This window comes from Piliocolobus tephrosceles, chromosome 6 (genome assembly GCF_002776525.5).
Source record: "Piliocolobus tephrosceles isolate RC106 chromosome 6, ASM277652v3, whole genome shotgun sequence".
Taxonomy (NCBI): domain Eukaryota; kingdom Metazoa; phylum Chordata; class Mammalia; order Primates; family Cercopithecidae; genus Piliocolobus; species Piliocolobus tephrosceles.
This window is the reverse complement of record NC_045439.1, coordinates 15,341,125-15,362,507: the sequence shown is the minus strand read 5'-3', so window position 1 is coordinate 15,362,507 and position 21,383 is coordinate 15,341,125. Positions and strand designations below refer to the sequence as shown.

Below are 21,383 nucleotides of genomic sequence, written 5' to 3'. Positions count from 1 at the left end.
GAGTAGCTGGGACTACAGACGCCCGCCACCTCACCTGGCTAGTTTTTTGTATTTTTTTAGTAGAGACGGGGTTTCACCGTGTTAGCCAGGATGGTCTCGATCTCCTGACCTCGTGATCCGCCCGCCTTGGCCTCCCAAAGTGCTGGGATTACAGGCTTGAGCCACCGCGCCTGGCCTATGCCTTTTTCTGAACCTGGAAATAATGCAAAAAGTTCTGACAACTGGACAAAGGTCCATAGTCTGTCTGGACAATTCACATGTGCATGTCTGGGGCAGAAGATAGTTGATATAGAGGGCGAAGACACCCAGATGCTGTTGTAAGAGATTGGTCTGAGTACAGAGACCCCCATTCCATCGCTTATGGAGTCCCTTTAATGACTGTATCTGGGAATGAACATACCCAAGTCCCCTGAACACAGACTCTCCTGCCTCAGCCAGGCTGAGGGTTTTGGGACACGGCCTTCCTTCAACCCTCCTCTGCTCTAAAACCTCCGTGGCTTTTGACTGCCCCTCAATCATCCTTGCACCTCTAGGGCTCTGTCCTCTGATGTCCTACCCATGGAAATTGACCATGTCTTCCAAATCAAACCCTTGACTCCAGGCAGGCCAATATCTGTACTCTTAAGATTCCTTGCTCATTCCTATCTCTAGCTACATGGAGCTCCCTGCCTCTTTAAAAATGTGCCTATTCTTCAAGCCAGACTCTTCCTTGGAGCCTTTCCTGATGACTTCAGCCCATGTTAATTTCATGTATTAGCCATAGGACTAATTTAACGCTTGATCTTATGCTGACACATTCTTGACTACTATACTGGCCTATGGCTGCTCTTTCTAACTACTGAGTGTGCAGGACAGAAAGTATCTTCTGCATATTCATATCCATACGCCCCCACCATGGTGCTTAGAATAGTACCAAACTTGTAGTAGGTGTTCAATAAACTCTTGTTAATCATTTGATTTCCATACTGAGTTGAATTGTTTTGGTTTCTTGTAGTGTTGCTGTATGCTAGTGGTTTCTAATCTTCTCAAATATGAGGATCTCCCCATGAGAAAAGTGGTATCTTGAGTATTGGTTAGATTGAGAAGACACATGATGATAAAAGGCTTTTATATGACTTATCTTTTATTCATTCTCAACAAAGACTGCACACATTTGAGAAACAGTAGTGCCTGTATATGTGAGAGAGAAAGGGTAGCCACTGAGTGCTGGAAAATGCTTGCTGCAGATGTGGTTCATGAACTCCTTGCTATAGCGGTATAATAGAGATCTCATGGCTTCATGGCCCGAGATTGGGAACCAGAGGAGTATGCAATTCAACATAATCCTTGCAAGTACCTAATCCAGACATCTCTCTGCAGCTATCCAACCCTGATTGCGTTTATGATGTTTTGTGGGCCAGCACTTTGGGAGGCTGAGGTGGGTGGATCACCTGAGGTGATCCCAGCACTTTGGGAGGCTGAGGTGGGTGGATCACCTGAGGTTAGGAATTCAAGACCACGCCTGACCAACATGGTAAAACCCTCTCTACTAAAAATACAAAAATTGGCCAGGCAATGGTGGTGGGCACCTGTGGTCCCAGCTACTCGGGAGGCTGAGGCAGGAAACTCACTTGAATACGGGAGACAAAGGTTGCAGTGAGCCACGATCGTGCCACTGCACTCCAGCCTGGGCCATAGAGTGAGACTCAGTCTCAAAAAAAACAAAAACAAAAAAAGGTATTTTGTGAAACAAATGAATAGAAACAACAGAAAACGAGAGGTTAGAGGAATTTATATGATTGCATAATGACTATAATGATGATATAATAATTAATAATATATTATTGAGCACTAGTTGCTAGGTGCTTTTGTCACTTTACCTGCTGTGTATTATTTAACTCTTACAGGATAATGATGAAGTATCATTATCCCCATGAGGAAACTGTGAGCAGGGGTCATTGTGGAAATGGAAGAAGGGGCCAAGTTTTGTATTTGGATAGATGAGGTACAAAACAGCATCAGCAGAGAAACGAAATGTGGTAGATCCATGAAATGAAATATTATCTAGCTATTAAAAGGAATTGAGGACTGATCCATGCTACAATAGAAATGAACCTCAAAACATTATGCTAGCTGGGCATGATGTTCATGCCTGTAATCTCAATGCTTTGGGAAGCCAAAGTGGGTAGATTGCTTGGGGTGAAGGTAGGTGGATTGCTTGAGACCAGGAGTTTGAGACCAGCCTGGCCAACATGACAAAACCCTATCTCTACTAAAAATACAAAAATGAGCCAGTTGTGGCAGTACATGCCTATAATCCCAGCTTCTTGGGAGGCTGACGCATGAGAATTGCTTGAACCCAGGAGGTAGAGGTTACAGTAGGCTGAGATGGAGCCATTGCACTCCAGGCAACAAAACAAACCAACAGAAAACCATTTTGCTGAGTGAAAGAAGCCAGTCACAAAAGGCCACATCTTGTATGGTTCCATTTACATGAAATGTTCCAAACAGGTGAAGCCATAGAGGGAGGAGGCAGATCAGTGGTTGCAGGGACTGGGTCTGGGGAACGAGAAGTGACTGCTTAACAAGTGTGTAGGGTTTCCATGTGGGGTGATGAAAAGTTCTGGAACTAGATAGTGCTGATAGTTGCACAACACTATGCAGATACTTAATACCACTAAATTGTACAGTTGAAAACGAGTACATTTTATGTTATGTGCATTTTACCACAATTTACAACAAAAGTCAAAAAGAGCAACTACAGGCCAGGCGCAGTGGCTCACGCCTATAATCCCAGCAACTGGGAGGCCACAGTGGGTGGATCATGAGGTCAGGAGTTCAAGACCAGCCTGGCCAATATGGTGAAACCCCGTCTCTTCTAAAAATACAAAAATTAGCCAGGCGTGATGGCAAGTGCCTATAATCCCAGCTACTCGGGAGGCTGAGGCAGGAGAATCGCTTGAACCTGGGAGGTGGAGGTTGCAGTGAGCTGAGATCACACCACTGCACTCTAGCCTGGGCAATAGAGCGAGACTCCATCTCAAAAAAATACAAAAAAAGAGCAACTACAGCCCATATGGAAACAGGATCCCAGAGGCAGGGGTGACCATGCAGACAGAAGCTGGGAGACACAGGTGGGAGTGCTTCAGAATGTTTTCAGGCCTGGGCTGGGTACAGTGGCTCACTCCTGTAATCCCAGCACTTTGGGAGGCTGAGGTCAGGAGTTCGAGATGAGTCTGGCCAACATGGTGAAACCCCGTCTCTACTAAAAATACAGAAATTAGCTGGGTGTGGTGATGGGCACCTGTAATCCCAGCTACTCGGGAGGCTGAGGCAGAAGGATCACTTGAACCCAGGAAGCGGAGGTTGCAGTGAGCTGAGATCTTGCTATTGCAGCCTGGGCGACAAGAGCAAAACTCCGTCTCAAAAAAAAAAAAAAAAAAAAATGTCTTCAGGCCTGGAGTGAGAACTCAAGCCATGATCTCATGAGACAGGGCTGTCATCAGCCTGTGTGGGCATCTATATAAAGGATATACCACTTTGTAAAAGGATCCAACACACTCTGATGAATGGAACCTGCTCACTCTGAGTCCAGGCATGGGTGGTGATCTAAATCAGCAGCTGCCCTCCAGCAGCCGGTCATCTCTCCTGACTACACAAAACTCTAGCCATCTTCTCTGGTCATGGGACAGCACCCATGAGAAATTCCCCCAGCCCCCCAGTTCATTTGCCCCTGAAAGCAGACCATATGCCCACTTGCTTTTCTTCTCAGCAGCAACAGAGCAGATGTCCTTCCTCGGCGATCCTGCTTTCTAGAACCACTTTCTGTTATATCACAAAAACAGTGACTATTGCTGAGAAATTAGTCCACCTGTTCCTGAAGAGCTTCCAGGAGTCATGGTTGGGATATGCTGATTCCTAGGGGCACCAGGAGGGAGGAGGAGGCTGGTTCTCAGGGTCGGCAGAGGCTGCCACTCTGCCTGTGCCCTGTGCTTGCCTGGCTCACTTCCTGCCACAAGGCCAGTGGCTAAGGAGACTAAGGGTGCTTGTCACTGCCTCATTACACGTGAAGGCAAGTGACTATGACACGGACTCCATGTTCTTTCTTTAGTAAGGGAGCTTTTTTTTTCCTAGTAGAGTCAAGCCTCTTAAAAAGAATACACCATAGTTCAATCTGTTTCTTTTGTAGATTTCAAAAGAGATGCTTTATTCAGTTCAGAAATGTGTGGCAACAGCTGGAGAAGCTATTCCTAAGGCAAAGAACAAAGACTTGCAATTATTTATAGTGTGGGTTGAGAAGAGAGAAAGATGGAGTGGAAGAAGACTGCAAATAGCGTGGAGAAAAAAATGGCGACTCTCCTTTATACACCTCTTCAGTGGCCCACTGCGTTGGCCCATCCCTCCCTCCCCAGCTTTCTGTCTGGGCCCACCTTTCCCCAAAACACATCTTTTATATCTTTATCACCTAGAACCATCACTGCCTCAATCCAAAGCTCACATCTTCAGGGTCCCACCACATGCAGAATCCAGCCTCTGCTTTCCAAGGTAAAGTCTTGCTGACCCTGAGCCAGGTGCCCTTCCACCCCCTTCCAATCCCCTATATCAAGTTCACTCATGGCCTCTAGGGATAATGGTATAACTCAAAGGAATGACAAGGATTTCAGATGCTAGTATTTGGTAGTAGAAATGTTTTGAGACAGGTGGGGGTCTTTGTCATCCCCTCACTTTATATTGCACAAGTGGCCAATTGAACTAGTAGGGAGGCTGGGCATGGTGGCTCACGCCTGTAATCCCAGCACTTTGGGAGGCTGAGACAGGCAGATCATCTGAGGTCAGGAGTTCGAGACCAGCCTGGCCAACATGGTAAAATCCCGTTTGTACTAAAAATACAAAAATTAGCCAAGTGTGGTGGTGCACACCTGTAATCCCAGCTACTTGGGAGGCTGAGGCAGGAGAATCGCTTAAAGCTGGGAGGCGGAGGTTGCAGTGAGCCGAGATTGTGCCACTGCACTGCAGCCTGGGCGACAGAGTGAGACTCCATCTCGGGGCCAGGGGTGGGAAGGAAGAACCAGTATGGAGATGCATTATTGAAAATTGGGGAGTGAGACCCTCTCACTGGTGACTCCTCCTGGAGCCAAGTCCGTGACAGATGGAGCAGTTTGTATAGCCACACAGGTTGTGACTTTTCTTGAAAGTGCCTGGGGACTGACCACAGCACAGTTCTCCAGAGAGGCTTGCCTGCCCTTAGAGTGTCTGGGTCCACACTCGCACTCAGGCCCATGTTCAGCTGAGCACCTTCCCCTGCCCCCCCCCCCCCCCCCCCCCCCCCGCCCCCCCCTCCGGCTTATTCCTCCAACTTCTGCACCTACCAAAGTTTCACCTTGTACCTTCAGCCTGGGGCTGACCACTCAGCTCACCTGCAGGAACGTTTCTCCCTTGATCCTTCCCAGGGGAGAGAACAAGTTGGCCTACTGAGAGGGAGTGGGTCAGCTGTGGTCAGAAGGCAGTTTTACTGAGCTCGCACTGGGAAAATTGGAGAAATTGCTGGGTTGGCACAGGGCGTGCTGCCCATGAAACACTCTCCAAGATTAACTCATACAATTTCAGATTTCTGTGTCAGCTTAAAAAAATAGCCTTAAATCTATAGAAGCAGAAAATAGATTGGTGGTTGCCTTCAGCTGGGGAGAAAAAGAGATTGGCGTAAATGGGGAGTGACTGCTAACAGGTCTGGGAGTTTCTTTCAGGGTGATGAAAAGTTTAAGGCTGGGGACAGTGGCTCACACCTGTAATCCCAGCACTTGAGTTCAAAGCAGGAGGATTGCTTGAGTCCAAGAGTTCAAGACCAGCCTGGGTAATATGGCGAAACCCTGTCTCTACCGAAAAAATATCAAAATTAGCTGGGTATGGCACGTGCCTGTGGTCCCAGCTACTTGGGAGGCTGAGGTGAGAGGGTTGCTTGAGGGCAGGAGGTGAAGGTTGCAGTGAACTGTGATTGCCTCACTGGACTCCAGCTTGGGTGACAGAGCAAGACACTGTCTCAAAAAACAAAAACAAAAACAAAAAAACAAAGAACATGTTTTAAAATTGTGGTGAGGTTGCAAAGCTCCATGAATATGCAAAAAATTATTGAGTTACACCCTTTAAATAGGTGAATTGTGTATGTTTGAGAATTACATCTCAATAAAGCTATTTGCTAAGCTTCATGTTTCCCTCCAAAAATAATTCAACACAGTCCCCACAAGGCAGGCTTGTAGACAGCTTGCCTACCCTCACCTTCACCCCATCTCTCTCTACTTGGCGTTCAAGGACCTCCCCCCCCACTTTTTTTTGTTTTGAGACAGAGGTTCACTCTTTTTGCCCAGGCTGGAGTGCAGTGGCGTGATCTTGGCTCACTGCAACCTCCACCTCCCGGGTTCAAGCAATTCTCCTGCTTCAGCCTCCCTAGTAGCTGGGATTACAGGCGTGCGCCACCACACCCAGCTAATTTTGCCTCTTCCTCCAAATGTTAATTACTCAATTGACTCTTCCTACCTTGTGTGATATCACTTGTATCCAGTGGTGTTTTAGTAAGTGTTTAACAACCAGCTTTCTGGAAGAAAAAGAAAAAAAAAATCCTAGTTTGTAGCGTTTGCCAATGTTTATAATATAAATATTCCCCACTATAGCCAACGTCAAGCTGTTAACCTGATGGCACTGAATGCAGAGCTAGGAAATGCCCCATAGGCCACCATTATGTAGCATTTCTACTGTATAGATGTAAAGGACCCCAAGAGCAGACATGATAGTAAAACATCAGAAAATGATTAGGAAGTGGCTGGGCACCATAGTTCATAGCTCATGCCTATAATCCCAGCCCTTCAGAAGGCTGAGGCAGGAGGATCACATGAGCCCAGGAGTTCGAAACCAGCCTGGGCAACATGGTGGGACCTCATCTCCAAAACAACCAAAAATTAGCCAAGCATGGTGCGCATCTGTAAGTCCCAGCTACTCAGGAGGCTGAGGCGGGAGGATTGCTTGAGCTTGAGGTCAAGGCTGTAGTGAGCTGTGATGGCGCCACTACACTCCAGCCTGGGTGACAGAGTGAGACTCTGTCTCAAAAATAAAAAATAAAATAATTAGGAGGTGATGAACTTTGAGTGTGTATTACCTTTGTTTTTTAACATAACTTATTAAATTATGTTTATATGATTTAATTTCTAATAATGGCTGTATTTAACAACTGGCTCACAAAGTTCCCGAAAATTTAACCCTCAGCTCCTATAAGCTTGTGTGAGCCAACTCCAGCCTCAGGATGAGTACCTGCCTCATCCTGACCACTGCTGCAGGCCTGTCCTCTTGCCAAAAAGATGTCATTTCTTAGAAGGCAGACTGGATACTCTTATGAGGACGGGATTGTGTTACCTTGTTGATCATTGAATAACCTATGTGGCCCATGGCCAGCACATCCTGGGTACACTCAGTACATATTTGTGGAATGAGAGTAAGGGACTTTCCTTTTAAGCACAGCAACAGTTAATGAATGCTTAGCAAGTAACAGGCTTCTATAAATATTGGCTGATTGAATAGTGGAAAATAATGGAATAAAAGAAAATTTAATGCATTTAGGTCTTTAGATTATTTATCTTTATGAGTTAAGTAAAGGTAAAAGATGTCTATTCTGCTGTGGGCCCAGAGCAAGCTCTCTCTGCATTTGGGGTACAGTGTAAGGAGAATGAGAGAAGATGAAGAGCAGAAGAAAGGAGGCTGCTTGATGCAGGAGGTAGCTTTAGAAGAATTAAGGCCAGCAAATGGGACTACCTCCTAACCTACTGAAGAGAATAGCAATTTAACAAAGGAGGTCACATGGTGTGGGGTCAGAGTTTCCAAACACTTTTAAACAAATGCCCTTCACTGGCCAGGCACGGTGACTCATGCCTGTAATCCCAGCACTTTGGGAGGCCGAGGCAGGCAGATCACTTGAGCTCAGGAGCTCGAGACCAGCCTGGCCAACATGGTGAAACCCTGTCTTTACTAAAAATACAAAAATTAGCTGGGCATAGGGGCATGCACGTGTAGTCCCAGCTACTGGAGAGGCCGAAGTGGGAGGATTGTTCGAGCCCGGGAGGTCGAGGCTGCAGTGAGCTGCGATTGCACCACTGTACTCCAGCCTAGGCGACAGAGACCCAGTCTCAAAAAAAAAAAAAAAGGCTCGGCCGGGCGCAGTGGCTCAAGCCTGTAATCCCAGCACTTTGGGAGGCCGAGACGGGCGGATCATGAGGTCAGGAGATCGAGACCATCCTGGCTAACACGGTGAAACCCTGTCTCTACTAAAAAATACAAAAAAAAACTAGCCAGGCGAAGTGGCGGGCACCTGTAGTCCCAGCTACTCGGGAGGCTGAGGCAGGAGAATGGCGTAAACCCGGGAGGCGGAGCTTGCAGTGAGCTGAGATCCGGTCACTGTACTCCAGCCCGGGCGACAGAGCGAGACTCCGTCTCAAAAAAAAAAAAAAAAAAAAAGGCCCTTCGCTGATAAGCATAAAAATCTCCCTTTTTTTCTTAGAGATTCTGATCTGTACCCTTAGGGGAATATCACCATTGCCTTAGAATGAGAATTATTCCTACTCAGTTCTAGGTATCCCCACCAACCCAGGGTATCTGCAGTTTTATTTAGGAAAGCATAGCATTTTGGGTCAGTTGGGCTGAGAATCAGGCCATGAAAGTCTGAGCCAGGGCCAGCAGGCAGCACACGTGATTTCCAGGTCTGCCTTTGCCCTTGGACTCACTGTGCCACCTTGGGCAAGTTGCTACCCCTCTCTAGGTCTCAGTTTCCTCACCTTCGACATCGTCACCTTTAGCTAGAAAATTAGATGGTTTCTACAAAATTAGCTGGGCATGGTGGCACATGCCTGTAATCCCAGCTACTTAGGAGGCTGAGGCGGGAGAATCGCTTGAACCCGGGAGGCAGTAGGTTGCGGTGAGCCAAGATTGCGCCATTACCCTCCAACCTGGGCAACAAGAGCGAAACTCTGTCTCAAAAAAAAAAAAGAAAGAAAAGAAAATTAGATGGTTTCGAAGTTTCCTCTCAGCTCTAACATTTGATGAGCCCAAGTTCAATATTCATCCTGACCCAGATTTTAAAGATAATGTACTTAAAATATTACAAAATTTGAAAGTGATCAGTTATCTCCTCCGCTTAGAAATGTCATCGCTGGCAGTGCATTGGTGGGTGTTAGGGGCTATTTTGGTGCCTGGGTGTTCAGAAGAGGAGGAAGAGAGGGTGGAGAGATTACCAATTCAGTAACCTCCTCACGACTTTTGAGGCTAAATCAATGCTTGTCTTGAATGCCTAATCCAAACAGCTGTGAGTTGTGGAGGTGTGTTAAAATGGTGACAAAAATAGCAACTGCTTTCTTTTACTGGGTACCCACTTAGGACCTTGGACTTTATATGACTTCTCTCTGATTTCCAAAACAGCTTCTCAAGGTATACCACACTCTGATTCCCATTTTACAGGTGAGCATTGACATTTCTTGCTCGAGCTTGCAAAGCTGGATGAGGCTGGAATTCAAACTCCAACCTGACAGCATCCCATCTTCTTCCACTGTGGTAATAAGGTGTGGTCCCCAGACCAGCAGCACCAGCCTCCCCGGAAGCTGAGAAATGCTAATTCTTGGGCCTTACCCCCAGGCCTGCTGAATCAAGAACTCTGGGAGTGGTGTCCAGGAATCTGCATTTTAACAAGCTCTCCAGTGAATTCTTTTTTTACCAATTTTATTTTGGCCAGGCACAGTGGCTCATGCCTGTAATCCCAGCACTTTAGGAAGCCGAGGCAAGCGGATCTCAAGCCCAGGAGTTCAAGACCAGCCTGGCCAACATGGTGAAAACCCGTCTCTACTGAAAATACAAAAATTAGCTGGGCATGGTGGCGCACACCTATAGTCCCAGCTACACAGGAGGCTGAAGCAGGAGACTCTCTTGAACTCAGGAGGCAGAGGTTGCAGTGAGCCAAGATCATGCTGCTGCACCCCAGCCTGGGCAACAGAGCAAGACTCCATCTCAAAAAAAAAAATTATTTTATTGTGGTAAGAACATTTAGCATGAGATCTATCCTCTTAACAAAGTTTTATGGGTATCAATAAAGATGTTTGATAGATCAGTGAGGTAACTGTGTTAGCATCATTGTTGGCTATGGCTATAGGTACAATGCTGGGCAGAAGATTCTATAGCTTATTCATCTTGCTTAACGGAAACTTCATGCTCCTGGGTTAGGAGCCCACTCTTCACCCTCAGCCACCTCCCTGACCCCTAGCAACCATCATTCTACTACTGGATTATCTAAATTTTACTCTTTAAGAAACCTTATATAAGTGGAATCATGTGATATTTGCCTTTTTCACTTCATTTGAGAGCCACTGTGAGGTTAGGCCACCTCTTGGCGATAGCCTGGCCAATAGCCACACTGTGGAGATGCTCAGAAAGCAAGCATCCCCGATGCCCTTACAATGATAGGACATTTCCACCAGGACATTGGAAGTCGTGCACTCCTGTGCTGCTGGGCCACATCCTAACACTTCAGGGATGTTCCAAATGCCACACAAATCATAAAATTGGCTTATGGACGCATTCTTGAGTCGAGTCAAAGTAAATCATCAGATATTTGATAGATCAATGGGGTAACTATGTTAACATCAATCTATTGTACATTTCTTTCTGGGGAGGACAGGATCTTGCTCTGTTACCCAGGCTGGAATGCAGTGGCATGATCACGGTTCACTGCAGCCTCAAGCGATCCTCCCATATCAGCCTCTCAAGTGGCTGGAACCACAGGTGTATGCCACCATGTCCAACTAATTTTTTATTTTTTTAGAGATGGAATCTTACTATCTTGCTCAGGCTGGTCTCAAACTCCTGGGCTCAAGCAATCCTCCCACCTTGGCCTCCCAGAGTGTTGGAATTAGAGCTGTGAACCACTATGCCTGGCCTTATTGTGTATTTCAAAATAGTGAGAAGAGAATAATTCAAATGTTCCTAGCATAGAGGAAAGATAAATGTTTAAGGTGATAGATATCCCAGTTACCTTGATTTGATTATATGAATGTATCAAATTATCACATGTGCCTCAGAAATATGTATATCTATTATGAATCAATAAATTTAAAACTAGCTGGGCACGGTGGCTCATGCCTGTAATCCCAGCACTTTGGGAGGCCAAGGCAGGTGGATCATCCTGGCTAACATGGGGAAACCCCGTTTCTACTAAAAGTACAAAAAAATTAGCCAGGCGTGGTGGTGGGCGCCTGTAGTTCCAGCTACTCAAGAGGCTGAGGCAGGAGAATGGCATGAACCCGGGAGGCGGAGATTGCAGTGAGCCACGATAGCGCCACTGCACTCCAGCCTGGGCGACAGAGCGAGACTCCGTCTCAAAAAAAAAGTAATTAATTAATTAAAAACTATAGAAATATTAAATAAGTGAATATAGTTTTAAAAAATAAATCCCCAGAGATTTTCTGATTTGACTTTCTGGCTCCAGTGAAGTGATCATTGTTCAAGGCTTCTGGAATGTCTTACTCTTAAGTTCTCTGTGAGGCGATGGATGAAGTCCAGTATTAGGGTGAATGTAAATCCTTCTCAAGAAAGTGTCCTTTTGTCTTGTGTCCAGTAGTGAACTTCCCTCGTTTTAAGATGAGCAGATAGGCCGGGCGCGGTGGCTCAAGCCTGTAATCCCAGCACTTTGGGAGGCCGAGACGGGCGGATCACGAGGTCAGGAGATCGAGACCATCCTGGCTAACACGGTGAAACCCCATCTCTACTAAAAAATACAAAAAACTAGCCGGGCGAGGTGGCGGGCGCCTGTAGTCCCAGCTACTTGGGAGGCTGAGGCAGGAGAATGGCGTAAACCCGGGGGGCGGAGCTTGCAGTGAGCTGAGATCCGGCCACTGCACTCCAGCCTGGGCGACAGAGCAAGACTCCGTCTCAAAAAAAAAAAAAAAAAAAGACGAGCAGATCATAGTATCTAGAATTTTGTACATTGATTTCTACCTGGACTCATTGCTCATACCTGCCGCCCTGCCCCCCCGCCCCGCCCCAGAACTGTCCATGGGAGCCAGAATGGCAGAGGAGCAGTGGTGTCCGCTGAGAGACTGTGGAATGTCAGCAGACTTTGGTTTTCTTCTTGTTAGGGTAAAGTAGGGGCTCATAGCCTCTACAGGGCATGGATATGGGGAATTGCATGTGGTCTAGCAGATTTGTGCATCTGCTTCTGGGGATGGGAGGATGCTGCTGGGACTCCCCACCAGTTTGTGTGTATATGTGGTTTTTTGTTTTTTGAGACTGAATCTCACTCTATCACCCAGCAGTGGCGTGATCTCAGCTCAATGCAACCTCCGCCTCCCAGGTTCAAGCAATTCTCCTGCCTCAGCCTCCCAAGTAGCTGATTGCAGGTGCCCCCCCATCACGACTGGCTAATTTTTGTATTTTTAGTAGAGATGGAATTTCACCATGTTGGCAAGGCTGGTCTCGAACTCCTGACCTCAAATGATCCACCTGCCTCAGCCTCCCAATGTGCTGGGATTATAGGTGTGAGCCACCCTGCCCGGCACCCCCTCCGTTCTTGATCTTGAAAGTGCAGAGATACCCCCATGTTTCTCTCAAGCCCAAGGGAGAGCAACTTAATGATTGGTCCTTAATGAGGACCCTGCTCCTGTAGGCTGCCTGGGAGCTGCTGCCAGTCACCCAGGCTTCATCCACGCACTCCATGCTGCTCCCAGAGCAGATGAAGTTGCCAGAGAAAATTTTCACACCACATGGGCTGGCCTCATTTCAAATTCCTGGTCTCAGACTGCAAATGGGCTATCAACACGGCCTAGCAATCCTTCCCCCTTCTCCTTTTAGCCTGCTTTGCTGCACTCCAAGATAAGTATTCTGTGCCTTTTCCTCCCTCCTCCTCCGTCTCCATCCCAGCTCTGCCGATGACCCTGTCGCAGGCTTGGCTGGGAAAATAGAAGCCAACAGATGGGAGCTCCCTCCTCTCCCCATCACCAAATACACACGCCTTCCTACATCTACTTCTGCATAAGGCCTCTCTTGCTTCTCTTATACCAGAGCAAATGGCTCTACTCCTGCAAAGGCAAATCCTGCAACTTGTAGTCTGGATCCCATTTCTTGTTGCCTACCCCAGAAATTCACACCTGCTGTTTCTCTCTTTCTCTCTTTATATATCTCTCCTCTTCATCAGCGGATCAGCAAACGTTCACTCTCTCCTGTGTCATTGCCGTCAACCTACAGCCCTTCTCTGCTATCTCTCATCATATATATAAACACACACGCACACACAAACACATATATGAAACACACACGCACATATATATGTACACACACATACATGGAAGTTTTGGAACATTCCCTTGGCTCCTCCCCCACCTCCAGCTCTCACTTCTGCGCATGTCTGTGCAGGCTTTCTCCTCTCCCTTGCCTCCCATTCCCTCCTCTGCCTACTCCAATTTGGCTTCCGCCCACCATTCTACAGAGCAGTAGTGCTCAACCTAGGATGATTTTGTACCTGGGGGCATCTGGCAGTGTTTGAGAACCTAGGGACATTTGGCAGTGTTTGAGAACATTCTTTATTGTTGCAACTGGGGAAGGGTGTTGGCTACCAGCATCAAGTGAGCAGAGGCCGGAGATACTGCTGAACATCTACAATGCATAGGACAGCCCCCCACGACATGGAATTATCTGGCCCCAAATGTCAGTAGTGTCGCAGTTGAGAAACCTGGATGTAGGGGCTGCTCTTGTCAAGGTTACCAAGAGCGTCCGTGACGCCACGTCTGAGAAACGACTTTCCACACTCATCACACCCAGCTCATCTCTCTTGGTTTCCATGACACTTCTCTCTCCTGGTTGTCCTCCTGTCTAGTGGCCATTCCTTTGCAGGTTCCTCCTCTGCCTGACTCTGTCCTGGGCTCTCGAATTTCTCTTTCTTCTGTCTTCCAAATTGGCCTGTCCAGTGACTTCAGATCATTTCTAAGCTGGCTCTGGAGTTAGACTGTCTGGTTGGAGTCCCAGCTCTCAGCTTCCCCGCTGTTGTCTATAGCCACAATTTCTCCCCTGTGATCTGGCAGCCTTAGTTTTTTCTTCGGTGAAATGGGGGTATAACAGCACTTAACTACATAGAGTTGTGATAACTGAATGAGGAAATCCAAGTACATATTATGACACAGAGTTTAATTCGTATTAGCTGTTATTTTTATTTATAACTTCTATTACATAAAAATTGCATTATTGGCTGGGCATGGTAGCTCATGCCTATAATCCCAGCACTTTGGGAGGCTGAGGTGGGAGGATCACTTAAGGTCAGGAGTTCGAGACCAGCCTGGCCAACATGTTGAAACCCCATCTTTACTAAAAATACAAAAGGTAGCTGGTGGTGCATGCCTGTAATCCCCGCTACTTAGGAGGCTAAGGCAGGAGAATTGCTTGAACCTGGGAGGCAAAGGTTGTAGTGAGCTGAAATCGCACCATGGCACTCTAGCCTGCACAACAGAGTGAGACTCCATCTCACAAAAAAAAAAAAAAAAGAAAAGAAAAAAAATGCACCATCATTTTACTTTTCACCAGACAACTCAAGAACAGGTGCTGAGGACTCACCAGATCACATCGAGATAGGTGTTTAATTCAATTTCAATGAAACGACAGCAACAGCAAACCACTGGCTGACCATGATGAGCCCTGTGCCAGCCTGGTACTAAGTTTTTCTCCTGAGGTGCAAAGCAGGATTTCTGCCCCAGAGAGCTTGCCCGTGGTGAATAAACAGGAGAGCAACATAGAGGAATACGTGGAAAAGTCAGGCAGCTATAATAGGTACCCAATTATTAAAAGACCAGTAGTTGCCAAATAGTATTCTATGAAACTCATTCTTCAGAGATGCTTCAAGGGGCGTCCTCAAACTCTTGAATTCCAATTTCTGTTTTAAAGTATATTTTAAACTACAGTCAGACATGACTTAACAAGGATAAGTTCTGAGAAATGCATCATTAGGAAATTTCCTCATTGCGCAAACGTCATACATAGACTGTGCTTACACAAACCTGGGTGGCATAGGCTACTACACGTCTAGGCTATATGCTATGGCCTCTTACTCCTGGGCCACAAACCCATACAGCATGTGACACTGACTACTGTAAGCAATTGTAACACAGTGGTAAGCATTTGTGTACCTAAACATGTCTAAACCTAGAAAAGCTACAGTAAAAATGCGGCATTATAACCTTATAGGGCCGGGCGCGATGGCTCACGCCTGTAATCCCAGCACTTTGGGAGGCTGAGGCGGATGGATCACCTGAGGTCAGGAGTTTGAGACCAGCCTGGCCAACATGGTGAAACCCTGTTTCTACTAAAAATATAAAAATTAGCCGGGCGTGGTGGCGTGCGCCTGTAGTCCCAGCCGCTTGGGAGGCTGAGGCAGGAGAATCACTTGAACCTGGGAGGTGGAGGTTGCAGTGAGCCAAGATCTGCCATTGCACTCCAGCCTGGGCAACAAGAGAGAAACTCTATCCCCTCCCCCCAACAAAAAAACTTATGGGACCACTGTTGTATATACAGTCTGTCATTAACTGAATTGTCAGTATATGGCACATAACTGTATTTTAAAACTGTAGTTAAAGAAACTAACTTTGGCTAGGCACAGTAGCTCATGCCTATAATCTCAGCCCTTTGGGAGGCCGAGGTGGGCAGATCATCTGAGGCTGGAGTTTGAGACCAGCCTGGCCAACATGGTGAAACCCTGTCCCTACTAAAAATATAAAAATTAGCCAGGCATGGTGGTGTGCACCTGTAATCCCAGTTACTCGGGAGGCTGAGGCGTGAGAATCCCTTGAACCCGGTAGGTGGAGGTTACAGTGAGCAGAGATTGCACCACTGCACTCCAGCCTGGGCAACAAAGCGAGACTCTGTCTAAAAAAACACCTCACTTATGAATATATTGAAGGCGAAATTTCAAAACAGTGGAGATCATCAACACATTAAGTTCTGTTTCAGGTTAATAGATTTTTGTCCAGGCTGTAATGAAGTGTCTGCTTCCCTCTCTATTAAATAAAGGAAAATATTGATTCACCCAGATAAAAGTTGCAAGAGGAACTATTTTTTGACAGCGTTATTGAGATATAATCCACATGCCATAAAATTCACCCATTTAAAGTTTTGGTTTTTACACAGTTACAATTTGCAATTGCTTATCTGAGTGAATCAAGGTTCTCTTGAGTTTGTGCAAAGAAAAATGCAAATTTAGAGTGAAATGAGGATGCTAGGAGATGGTGCCTGAATGTCCACAAGTGTCCATAGCATCAATTTTCAAATTTTTATGTACAAGCAAGCTAAAACATTTCATTTGGCTGCCTTTCTAAGTAATCATATACATTTGAACATACAATGTTCTTATATGTTCTCGTGTCTTATTTCATACTAACTGAAAACTCTACATTTGACTGAGTGTGGTGGCTCACACCTGTAATCCCCGAACTTTGGGAAGCTGAGGTGGGTGGATCATCTGAGGTCAGGAGTTCGAGACCAGCCTGGCCAAGGTGGTGAAACCCTGTCTCTACTAAAAATACAAAAATTAGCCAGGGTGGTGGCTCACACCTGTAATCCCAGCTGCTTGGGAGGCTGAGGCAGGAGAAATCGCTTGAACCCAGGAGGCAGAGGTTGCAGTGAGCTGAGATCGCACCACTGCACTCCAGCCTGGGCAACAGAGCGAGACTCCATCTCAAAAAACATAAAAAAATAAAAACCCTTCATTTATCTGCTTGATATATTGAGATTGCAGCTGAGAGTGAGTGTGAAGAGATTCTCTTTGACACGTGTTTACTGACTCCGTGCCATGTGTCAGGCTCTGTTGGAGGCTCTGGAACTCAGCCATGAACAGGCAGACATGAAGACCTGCTCTTGTGAAGCTTAGATTCCAGCGCAGGGAGATGGAGACTAGCTAGAGAGAAAACAATGGAATGGTGTATCAGATGGCGATAAGTGCTGTGAAAACTAAAGCAGGTCCAGAGGGATGAGGAGCTGGTGGGGGTGGGAGACATGAGACAGGGAGCTACTTCATGGAGGGCGCCAGGCCAGGCCTCGCTGAGGATGCGGCCGTGGAGCAGGGATGTGAAGGAGATCAGGGAGTGAGGCTTGTGCTTGCCAGGTGCTGCTGCCAAGGAAGCCTGAAGCCCTTGAAAGGCAATAAGAATGAGAGGAGCTCAGAGAAGCGAAAGCAAAGAGAAGGGTTTGTGACGCAGATGAGAGCTGGGAGAGAAAAAGGCTTTGGTGAGCAGAGGAGTGGGGTTGGTCTTCTGGGGGGTGCTGGGGGAGAAGGCAGTAGGAGCAAATGTGTGCAGGTGGAAATGTCTGCATGGTTCTGGAAACAAGGAGTCGATTGATTGGCTGATTAGCTCAGTGAGGAAGCAATAGGGCCAGGCGGGAGCTGAGCGTACAAGTGTAGGGTCAGTCCCTGTCCTTGTTTAAAATTTTGGTATTGTGTTCATCGTGGAATTTTTTCGTTAACTTTGATTTTTAAAAAATGAGCATTCTTATTGGTTACTGAGTTGTTTGGTGCTCCCTTAAACTTTGCACCAGTTTCATCCTAGTTTTAGCCCTGGGAGCAGAGTCTGTGTCGATAAATTCACAGTCCCTAGAGGAGGGCCATCTAAGTCTTTAGACTTGACTCTGTGGTCACTGGAAAGGCCCTTGAAGAATTTTTTTTTTTTTTTGTGTGGTGGAGTGTTGGTCTGTTGCCCAGGCTGAAATGCAGTGGCAAGATATTGGCTCACTGCAACTTCACCTCTCAGGTTCAAGGGATCCTCCTGCCTCAGCCTCCCTAGTAGTTGGGACTACAGGCGTGTGCCACCATGCCCGGCTAATTTTTGTATTTTTAGTGGAGACGAGGTTTCACCATGATGGCCAGGCTGGTCTCGAACTCCTGACCTCAGGGGATCTACCCACCTCGGCCTCCCAAAGTGCTGGGATTACAGGCATGAGCCACCGTTCCCAGCCCCTTGAAGGATCTTGAGCAAATAAATGATGTAACCAAAATATCCTTTGGGGACGATTGGTCTAGAAGCAGTGTGGAGGATGAGGAAAGGGACCAGAGAGCAAAGACCTGTCAGGAAATGGATTGTGATGCCCCAGGCCCACGGTATAGGAACAGGAGGTGTGGGAAGGAAAGCTGGCTGCTCCTTGCCTTTCGTGGGTCTTTGCCTGCCTCTAAACCACGCCCAAAATTCATCATTTCCCAAACAACTGAACAGACATAATGAATGCGGGCCTCATGCCTCTTTCTGTTTTTATTATGACTGATTTGTGCAAAACAGGAAGTGCTACCGTGACAATGGTATTATTTGTGGCTGAGAAATGTACTTTTGAAAACTCAGCAAACCCTGGAACCCTTGCACTGAAGCCTAGTTGTGCTTATGGAGTCTCCCCGTTGGGTGGGCTCCATTCCAACAGGGACCGTGACTTTCCTCTGCTCCAATAGCAGCATGGACTCAAGAGCCGCTGTGTTCCTAGGACAGGAGAGAAGTTGCTTCACCTTTCAAGAAATTCCAGCTAGTGAGGGCCTGGCACTGTTGAGGAGAGTGGCTGGCTGGGTGCCACCAGGCACCATGAAGACAGTATGATTTATGAGGAGGTCACAGGAAACCCTCCCTGCCCCAGGCTTTGGTCCTAGATCAACGTTTTCATCAGCGGTAGTTAGTGGCTGCAGGCTGCAGTGAACATACCGGTAATTCCCTGAGGCAGAAGTGGATCAGAAAGTAAGTGGTTGGGATCTGATGAGGCTCCTCTTCCTGGCTCCCAGATGGCCACCTTATCACTGTGTGCTCACAGGGCAGAGAAAGAGAGAAAGGAAACTCTCTGGGGTCTCTAAAGGTACTGATCCCGTAAGACTAGGGCCTCACGCTCATGAGCTCATGTAACCCTAACTACCTCCCAAAAGCCCATCTCCAGAATGCATCACATTGTGGGTTAGAGCTTGAACACAGGAATTTGGAGGGGATATAAACATTCAGTCCATAATATTCTCCATTTCCAGAACCGACCACGTCTGGAGGCTTCATATCTAATTCAGGTTGAGGAACCTCTTTGGGAAAAACATCTTGAGTTCCTGTTTCTGTCAGCTCACTGAATCCCTTCAATTGCCTTCTCTTTTTGAACTTTTAAATAACTACGATTACTTGGCATACAATTGTTACCTAGGTTTAATTTCTTTTTTTCTTTTTCCCCTGGAGGGGGCCTCATTTTAGCTAAGCAGTTGCAAACAATAGCTTGATTATACTTCTACATTCTTTTGACACAAGCAGTTGCTTCTCTTCCCAAGCACACTGTGACACCAGCTGAATATTGTAATATTTCTCTTCCTGAGCAATTTTGCCTGGATCTCACCCACTGAAGAAACCAACTGTAAATATTAGTATTTGGCATTCCTTGCATCCCTGGCCATACACACAGTTTAACCTTCTGAGGCTCTGCATCTCATCTTTAAGCCTTAAAAAATGGAAAAGGAGAGGCTAGGGCATGTTGCAAGCCCTGCTTGGTTTCAAGGAATCCTCCAAGCTCTGCTTGGTTGCATTTTCTTTCTTTCTGTCTTTTTTTTTTTTTTTTTTTTGGATACAATTTCGCTCTGTCACCCAGGCTTGAGTGCAGTGGTGCAATCTCGGCTCACTGCAGCCTCCACCTCCAGGGTTCAAGCGATTCTCCTGCCTCAGCCTCCCTAGTAGCTGGGACTACAGGCACCCGCCACCATGCCTGGATAATTTTTGTGTTTTTAGTAGAGACGAGGGTTCTCCATGTTGACCAGGCTGGTCTCGAACTGCTGATCTGACCTCAAGCCATCCGCCTGCCTCAACCTCCCAAAGTTTTGAGATTACAGGTGTGAGCCACTGTGCCTGGCCAATAGTTTGGGTTCCTAATTAAGTTTTTTCATGATAGTAAAATATGCATAATGTAAAATTCAGTCATTTTTAAGTGAAAAATTTGGTGGCATTAAGTACATTCACAATGGTATGCCACCATCATTACTATCCATATCCAGAACTTTTTCATTTCAAACAGAAACTCTGTAGCCATTAAACAGTAGTAACTCCTCCTTCTCCTTCTGCCAACCCTTGGTAACTGCTATTCTACTTTTGTCTCTATGAATTTGCCTAACTCCAGGTACTTCATATAAGTGAGATCGTATAATTTTTTTGTGTGTCTGGCTGATTTCACTTGGCTTGATGTTTTTGTCTTAGTGTGTTAAGGCTGCTAGAACAAAATGCCATTAATAGGGTGTCTTATAAATAACAGAAATTTATTTCTCACTGTTCAGGAGATTGGGAAGTTCAGGATCAAGGTACCAGTAGGTAACATGTTTGGCAAGGGCCCATTTTCTTTTTATTTTTCTTTATATATATGTGTGTTTGTGTATGCGTGTGTGTATATATATATATATATATATTTTTTTTTTTTTTTTTCAGACGGAGTCTCACTCTGTGGCCAGGCTGGAGTGCAGTGGCACCATCTTGGCTCACTGCAACCTCTGCCTTCCGAGTTCAAGTGATTTTCCTGCCTCATCCTCCCAAGTATCTGGGATTACAAGCGCACACTACCACACCCAGCTAATTTTTGTATTTTTAGTAGAGATGGGGTTTCACCACGTTGGGCAGGATGGTCTCAATCTCTTGACCTTGTGATCCGCCCTCCTTGGCCTCCCAAAGTGCTGGGATTACAGGCGTGAGTCACTGCGCCCAGCCTTTATTTATATTTTTTAACACTTACTAGGCTATCACTCTCAGATCTTAGCGAGGGCCTACTTTCTGATTCATAGATGATGCTTTCTGGCTGTGTCCTCACAAGGTGGAAGAAACAAGGCAGTTCTTTGGGGCCTCAATGCCATCATTAGGGCTCAACATATAAATGTCGATGTATGAATTTTGGAGGAATACATTCAGACCATACAGCCTTCAAGTTTCATCCATGTTGTAGCATGTATAGGAATTCCATTCCTTTTCATGGCTGAATTGTATTCCACTGTATGTATGTATCACATGTTGTTTACCTACTCATCTGTTGATAGACACAAATTTTTTCCACCTTTTGACTCTTGTCTAATAAAGCTTAACATGGCCTGGCGCAGTGGCTCATGTCTGTAATCCCAGCACTTTGGGAGGCTGAGGCAGGCAGATCACCTGAGGTTGGGAGTTCGAGACCAGCCTGACCAACATGGAGAAACCTCTACTTAAAAAAAAAAAAAAAAAAATGCAAAATTAGCCGGATGTGGTGGCGTTTGCCTGTAATCCCAGCTACTCGAGAGACTGAGACAGGAGAATCATCTGAGGTCGGGAGTTCGAGACCAGCCTGACCAACATGGAGAAACCTCTACTTAAAAAAAAAAAAAAAAAAATGCAAAATTA

General features: G+C 46.3%; 1 protein-coding gene across 2 annotated transcripts in view; it reads left to right on the top strand.

The window, feature by feature from the left end:
* DGLUCY (D-glutamate cyclase) overlaps positions 1-21,383 on the top strand; it is a 162,711-nt gene that overhangs the window by 31,919 nt on the left and 109,409 nt on the right. The window lies entirely within an intron of this gene.